The 8,020-nt window shown below is 45.8% G+C and overlaps 1 non-coding gene across 1 annotated transcript; it reads left to right on the top strand.

Moving 5' to 3' along the window:
* The first annotated feature begins 7,526 nt into the window (after nt 1-7,526).
* TRNAN-GUU (transfer RNA asparagine (anticodon GUU)) lies at nt 7,527-7,600 on the top strand. The gene has a single exon. It is a non-coding gene; the product is annotated as a tRNA-Asn (tRNA).
* The last annotated feature ends 420 nt before the right edge of the window (nt 7,601-8,020 follow it).

Genomic DNA, 8,020 nt, shown 5'->3' with positions numbered 1-8,020 from the left:
GGATTTCAGACTTCATTTGGGTAATTTCTTCTATCTTCTCCCACCTTCATCCAAAAAAGTGATTAGCCTTATGAGAAACTTTTCTCCTATCTGCTTTCAGAAGGGTTGGGGGGGGGGAAGCACTGATTCCAAGTGCCTCCTTACCTCACTCCCACTCCTGCCCTGTTGTTGTTTAGTCATTTAGTCGTGTCCGACTCTTCGTGACCCCAGAGCACGCCAGGCACTCCTGTCTTCCACTGCCTCCCGCAGTTTGGTCAGACTCACATTGGTAACTTCGAGAACACTGTCCAACCATCTCGTCCTCTGTTGTCCCCTTCTCCTTCTGCCCTCAATCTTTCCCAACATCAGGGTCTTTTCCAGGGAGTCTTCTCTTCTCATGAGGTGGCCAAAGTATGCCTCAGCTTCAGGATCTGTCCTTCCAGTGAGCACTCAGGGCTGATTTCCTTAAGAATGGATAGGTTTGATCTTTTTGCAGTCCATGGGACTCTCAAGAGTCTCCTCCAGCACCATAATTCAAAAGCATCAATTCTTCGGCGACCAGCCTTCTTTATGGTCCATTTCTCACCTCCATACATCACTACTGGGAAAACCCCTGCCCTAGGAAACACAAAATCAGCATGGAGAAGCCTGGACTTCCTAGCCTTGATCATCACTGTTAGCATGTGAGCTCAGAAGCATTCTTCAGGGTCTGCGGTTCTCTAGATTGGAGCCAATATGTGGTGTACAGGGGATCCATATATACATATAAGAAACAAAGGCATGGCTGTTTCGTTAATGCTATGCTTAATTTGCATTGACAGCAGCAAATTGGCCTTAGCAACAGAATGCCCATGTGCACAGTAAAATCCAGATTTCTTCCACTTATTGATTTATTTTTGTAAAGAAAACAGTCCCTGAATTGGGAAAGATTGAATGTAGTTGGGTTGCCAAACTTTGGTTCATACAAGGACATTGTCACACAGCATTCCTGAGCCAGTTGTGCCAGGGCCCTGTAGATAGGACAGGTAGAGGCAGGTGCTGGCAAGCTGGAGCCTTGAATATTGAGACTCTATAGCTCTGGAGAGCCTTCTTCGCCAAGCCAAAAAAAAAACAACCCATTGAATATGTTTAAAGAAGGATCCCTTTCCCTCTAGTTTCACCTGCCTTGTGGCCAGGTTGACTGCCTGAATACGACAACCAAATGTTTTCCTGTCGCTGCACACAGAATCTCTGATCATGCATCTGCGTTGTGTAGAATATGTGCACACTGACCCTGCAAGCGTCTCATTGAGTTCTATGCTGCTTATTCTCAAGTCAATGTGAATAAGGTTACATCTGCACTCTACATGGCTTCCCCCAAAGAATCCTGGAACTGTAGCTTTTTAAGGGAGGTGACTTCACACTCCTAGCATCTTCAGCACACTACAGTTCCTATAATTCTCCATGCCTGTTAAGGTGGTAAAAGAGGGCTTCAAATGTATGGTGTGGCTGTAATCTAGGATTTAAACCTTCTATGCACCAGCGTGGTATAAGTGGAATAGGATTTAAGCTTCACATGCACCATTCAGCCTTGAAGTTCACTGGGCTGGTCTTGGGCTGGTCACACACTCTCAGCCTAACCTACCTCACAGGGTTGTTGTGAGGGTAAAGGGAATAGAAGGAGAAGCATGTGTGTTACCTTGAGTGGCTTGGAGGAAAGGGAAGAGGGAGGAAAATGCAATATCATTATTGTCATAATGTGGATCCAGAATTGGCCTTCAGCCACTTACAGACTCACTCACTGTTAAGACCTTGTTCATGGAAGACAATCTTACTCAGCTACGAGTGACCACCAAAGAAGAATCATAACCAGCACATTGTGGAAGTGGAGAGCATGGAACAATATGCCGTGTACCCACTATACTTTTAAAGCACATTCAAAACACACTGTGTCGCTCAAAGAATTCTGGGCCCTGTAGTTTTCTCCTCACAGAGTTACAAGTCCCAGCAACCCTTAACAAACTATATAGCCCAGAATCCTTTGAGGTAATCAGTGTGCTTTGAATGTGCTATAAAGGTATAGTATGTACACAGAAAGGGCTCTTTGTAAAAGAATAAAAAGCACTACAAGGCACAGATGCAAACCCTGAAAGAAAACCCTGTCAGCCCCTTCTCTTGCCGCCCCTTTGCCTGGCTGTCCCTGGTCCGGCTCCATTGGCACATGCAGGTGGTTTTTCTACACGGTTAATTTACGGCCGAGTCTCTGTCTGATACTTAAGCTGAAATCATTAACATGTGTCCTGGGCATTACCTGAATGGAAAAGCAAGTTCCCAAGTTGTTTTGCTCTGGCAACTGCCCTGTTTCGATTACAAATCCCCCTCCAGGCACAAAGTGAGCTGGACACCTAGGGTGAAGCTAAAGAGTTATTTGTTCCCTAGGTGGACACTAATGAATGGCTGCAGTGCTGCTCTGAACAAGGGAGTCCCCAGTATTAAAAGTTTAATAGAAACCCTTTGGAAGCCAGAGGCTGAGAGGGAAAGAAGGGGCGGCAAGGGAGAGAAGCAAAGTAAATCACTGAGAGCCTTTTCAGGCTCTCAGTGGACCATCCAGGAGGAAGCAGTTGGGGCATTGCAAGGAGCTAGATCCCCCCCTGCCCCACTCTCTCTCAGCCAGGCATCACAGAGACTTTGACAGAAAATTGTCAGCTCCTTTCCATGTAAAGAAAAACAGAGAAAGAAACAAGTCTGTTGGCTTGTTGATAGCTAATCACCTGAAAGTCTTCTAAGTCCTTCAACTGGCTTCCTTTCCCCTCTTCCTTCCTTCTATCTCTTTGCCTCTGCATTTTTCTTTCGGAAAAGTGTCATTTGCTATTTGTTCTCTTAATTCCTCTCCTTCCAGGCTCAATAAAGATACATTCCAGAAGGGCAGCCGTGTTAATCGGTGACAGTCAGAAGAGGAAGCGGAAAAAAGAGTGTCTCGTGGCATCATAAACACTAACAGATTTACTGTGGCATAAGCTTTCGTGGACTAGGACCCACCCGGGGATGGTGTTCCATGTCTCTGGCTTATAAAAACTTAGGCCACAAGATCAGTTAATTGCCCAGGCAGTGATGGCTGGTGTCCATTGGTGCTGGACTGCTGGTAGGGTCAAAGGCAGGAGGTGGAGTCAGAGCCAATGACAAGCAGAGCCAATTGATTCTAGTTTTGTCTCTATTGCACTCCCTGTGGGGTTCTACAAAGGTAAGACCATTATTGCTTTATTGTTATTTATTAAATTTGAACACCGCCCTTCGTCCGAAGATCACTGGGTGGTTCAAAACATAAAAATACAAAATGAGAACACAAAATACACAATAAAGCAAAAACAAACCAATCACCCGTCTCCCACAAACACATTTAAAATGCCATAGAATGTTAATCAGCCAAAGACCTGCATTTTTTTATTATTATGTATTTTTTATTAGTCTCGTTAGCATGAGACGAAGGAGGAGGAAGCCGGCAGCCAGGGCCAACCCCTAGTCTGGCTATAAGAAAAAAGGCCATTCAGGCAAGTAGGGGCTGGCAGTCATGGCTTCCCCCAAAGAATTCTGTGATCTGAAGTTTGTTAAGGGTGCTGAGAATTGTTAAAAGGTAAAGGGACCCCTGACCATTAGGTCCAGTTGTGACCGACTCTGGGGTTGTGGCGCTCCTCTCGCGTTATTGGCCAAGGGAGCCAGCGTACAGCTTCCAGGACATGTGGCCAGCAAAACCAGAGCAGCACACAGAAACACCGTTTACCTTCCTGCTGTAGTGGTACCTATTTATCTACTTGCACTTTGACGTGATTTTGAACTGCTAGGTTGGCAGGAGCTGGGACCGAGCAATGGGAGCTCACCCCGTTGCGGGGAATTCAAACCGCCGACCTTCTGATCGGCAAGCCCTAGGCTCTGTAGTTTAACCTATTCCCCTCACAGAGCTACAATTCCCAGCATTCTCTGTGAAGAGGGATTGCTTGCCAAACCACTCTGGGAATTGTAGGTGCACACCACCTCTGTGGGTGGTGTGGGTCTGCTGCAACAGCAGAGGTGGTGTTGAGTTCTCAGCAATGGAATGGGGAGTCAGCTGATGTGGACCTTCCTCTTCCAGTTGTTCAGCCTTCCCTCCCACCTGGCTAACACCCCCCCCAAAAAAAATCTCACTGCTCCATGAATGGGGCAGGACAGAGAACCAACAGGACTGTCTCCCTTTTCCAGACCTAAAGGCAGAGGGAGCATCCTTTCTGTCAGACTTCTCCCTGTCTATTGTGCCTTTTGCACCTTCCTCCTTTCTTAGCAAACAGCAACTCTGGTGTCTTGTACCAAGAAGGCTCTGTCTCATGGTAGAACCAACCAAACTCTTCAAAGGTGATGGGAGATGCTGTTGATGGCAAGTTAAAAACAGATATAAAAGAATTCCCTGGATACCAAAATCCAGGTTTTGTGCAAGTACTTTTTGGTCTGAGAACCCCAGCAGAGATTTAAAATTGCAAAATATGCAGAAAAGTAAAGTGTGGAAATATAGGCCGTTAGACCTTTAAAATATGCCCTTTATAAAGTGAATTATAGGTTTCCCTCTTCCCCTAGCATAGCAAAAGACCACATGTTTGACATAGCTGCCAAGTTATCCCTTTTTTAAAGGGATTTTCCATTATGCTAAACAGGCTTCCTCGCGAGAAAAGGGAAAACTTGGCAGCTATGATGTTTGGTAAGTTAAGAACATTCAGAAAAACTGCACAGGCATTTAAACTTGGTGAAAGTTCCTAAATTATTGGTATGGGAACTCAAAAGTAACTTGTGTGCGCCATGTGGTCTGAACAGGAGCAACCAGCTCAGATGTCCTCACATGTTGACCTTCTCAGGTAGACTGGAGGGGAAGAAAAACTTGATTACCCAGTCCCTCCCAAGGTGAGTTAAGCCTGGCAGGACAGCTTACTCTATGGTCTTAACCCCTTCATGCATTAATATGAGCTGAACTCCTTGCATGCATGCTGGCTATATGAGGCTGGTTCTTCCACAGATGCAGTGAGGTCTCACCAAATATCTCAATTGGCAGGCAAGTTAATCTTTCCCTTGCCCTGCTCTCTTCTAGTTATGCATGTCCTTCTTCCAGCACAGACAAATATATACTGTAGTCCTACAAATCACTTACTTTGGGAGTAAGTCCCATTGACCTCACTGGGGCTAACATATGAATAAACATGCATAGGCTTGCACTACTAAAAGGCAGCCAGAGAGGGGTGGAATAAAGGCACTGCCCCATGACCACTAACCAGAATGACCTTCATCTTACATGAACCAGTCTCCAAAATCCCATCACAAAATGACATACTGCCACCCTCTTACTTTGCAGCTGTATCTAGTTGCCAGATGGTGACCGCAGCTCAATAAATCCAAGACAGCATCAGAGGGGCCAGAGGCAAACCTGATACAGGTCTGGATCTCATCTTACATCAAAGTTAAGCCATGAAGGCACTTGTACTCCTTGTTACTTCTTGCAGTGTGCAGAAAGGGACTCTGGGGCAAGGCAGGCAGACTCCAGATGTGTGTGGAGCACATACTTATCCATCCACACAAGGGAGAATAATGGGCTCCTTTTCCACAGGTCACAAGAGGCACTGGGAAACAGGTGCACAAGTCACTCTTACATTTACTTTCTGAAGCTTCTTGCAATGCCTGAAGTAGGATGCACAGCCCTGGAAGAATGGCTTTGGCAGCCGGGGGGGTGCTTCCAGAGGGTCACTTAATTTGCAAGTGGGATATTGGGATATCATAAACAGGTTGTCCGCAACCATTGCGTTTTGTGTGTTTTTTCTTATTAGATTTCCACGCAAAAGGGTTAATCCACAGTAAAGGGAGCAGGGAATAAGGACTAACAGAATGATTGGAAACTAACTATGGAAAGCACTTGGATTTTTTTTTTTACTGGTTGCTGAGTTGATATTTCTGCCCAGATACTCTGAAAAGGCCTCATGCAGAGCTGCATAGGTTGGGAAATCAGGCCCTGACTTACTGCTTAGGTGGCTAATCAGCCAGCTAGCTGTAGTATGGACATAAGTATTGCTACAGTATTTCTCTAGGGTTTTTTCATCCCTGACCACCAAAAGAAGAAAAAAGAGGCACTATTACTATGGATATGGTGAGTGCTTTAAAATTGTAAAGGGTAAATAATTTTTCAGGTCACTTTAACTACTGCTTTATTTTTCAGCTCAACAACTTTGGGTGGGTGCTCCCCCTTAAAAAAAGGGGAGTTCTGGTACCTCTTTTTCTAGAAAAACCCTTCTAAACTTTAAGCTATCTATTTACTTCACCCTTTAACAATAAACACCCAATCCTACTGCACACATCATCATAAACATAGAATGAACAAACTCTTACTACTTACTGCAGGCAAATCAACATGTTTCCTTATTGGTGGGTGGGTGAACAGAAAATGAAAATCTAAGAGGTCAAGTCTAATTGTAGCCCATAGTACAACATTCTAATATTTAGCTCTTTAAGGGTCCTGTTACTATACATACAGGCTTTCCCCCCCAGGATTACAAGTAATTATGGGGTGATTGCAATCAGGAAAAAAATAATCTCCATCAGTGAAAGTCTGGAGTGAGCAGGGTTTTTGGGACTCATCCAGGTGATTCTTCTGTTGCACACTTGCCTTGCCTTATTCAATGAATTTTTCAGAGGGTCCTATTTTTAATTGGCTGCTGTTCTTAAAACAAGCTGCCACTCTTTAAATGGAAGCTGCCATTGTCTGTAATGCCACAAATTTAAAAAGACAATTAAAAAACAACCACCTAGGCAGGGGTAAAGCACAGCTTCATTGCCACACCATGACTACAAGTCTGCATTTAAAGTACATTTAAATAGCCTTCCCTAAGGTATCATGGGAACCATAGATTGCTTGATGTGCTGGGAATTGTAGCTCTGCAGCTGCCAGAATTCTTTGAGGAAAGCTATGTTCCTTTTACATGTGGATGTAGGAGAGCAAAAAGTGACTCAACTCTGCATCCCAAGTGGCAAACTCAGTTACTCTGAGTAGCTAACCCAGCCCAGGGCAGGCGTGCAGACGGATCCCAGAGAAAGCAAAAGACAACACAAGGCATTGGGGCTGGAGATGCATCTGTTCCTACCCAAACTACACCAAGAACCAATAGTTACCCTGCACAGCAGAGAGAGTTTTAATAGCTTCTCCCACTGAAGTCCTGCTGGCTTGAGAATTAGCCTGTTCCTCTGGAGTTAAATGGGGTGCGCTTTGCAGTTTTCACTTTCCCAGTAAATGTCTATTGCAGTCTTATAGCTTGTTCCTACGCATGTGGTCTTGGCTTTTTAATAGCCTTTCTGCAGCATAACAAGAATTTCTTTAAGAAAAGAAAGGCAATTTATGAAAAGATGAAAAGGGGACTGGGCCTCATCGCTGTGTACTAATCCTCCGGTCTGAATGTATACATAATAATAATAATTCGCTGTCGGAAGCGACCCTTAGACATTGCAGTGCTACCGTATGTTTAGGTACAACTAGATCAACTCACTTTGCAAAGCTGCTTTTCGCAGGTGTCTCTGTGGCGCAATCGGTTAGCGCGTTCGGCTGTTAACCGAAAGGTTGGTGGTTCGAGCCCACCCAGGGACGGTTTCTGTTTTACTCTGCTAGCCGTCACAATTATAATACTTCGTTTTATCTGGGTACAAGGAGTCGCAGAGGGAGGAGGAGCAGGGGAGGGGTGTGCGGCGACGGGGCAACAGCTACGTCACGTGCGTTCCCGGTATGCGGCGGGCTGGCCGAGGAGACGCACCAGAGGAGAGAGGCAGCTGGACCGCAGCAGGCTTGCTCTGCAGCAGTATGTCTAAGGGCCACAGAGGTCCGGGGGCTTCCCCCCCCCCAACACCCCGTGCCTCTTCCTTGCAACACCCGTGTGCAAAATGGATGCGTACATAGGGAGCCCCGAGAAGAAGCTGCGATTGCACTGCCGGCTCCCTCCAGAGCAAAGCTTGGGCGCTGGAAGCTGGCGCTCGCCTGCCTTTTGCAGCTCCCCGGGGAAGGGCCCCGCAA

This window comes from Zootoca vivipara, chromosome 11, assembly GCF_965207765.1.
Source record: "Zootoca vivipara chromosome 11, rZooViv2.hap1.1, whole genome shotgun sequence".
Lineage (NCBI taxonomy): Eukaryota > Metazoa > Chordata > Lepidosauria > Squamata > Lacertidae > Zootoca > Zootoca vivipara.
This window is presented reverse-complemented; position numbering and strand designations above follow the sequence as displayed.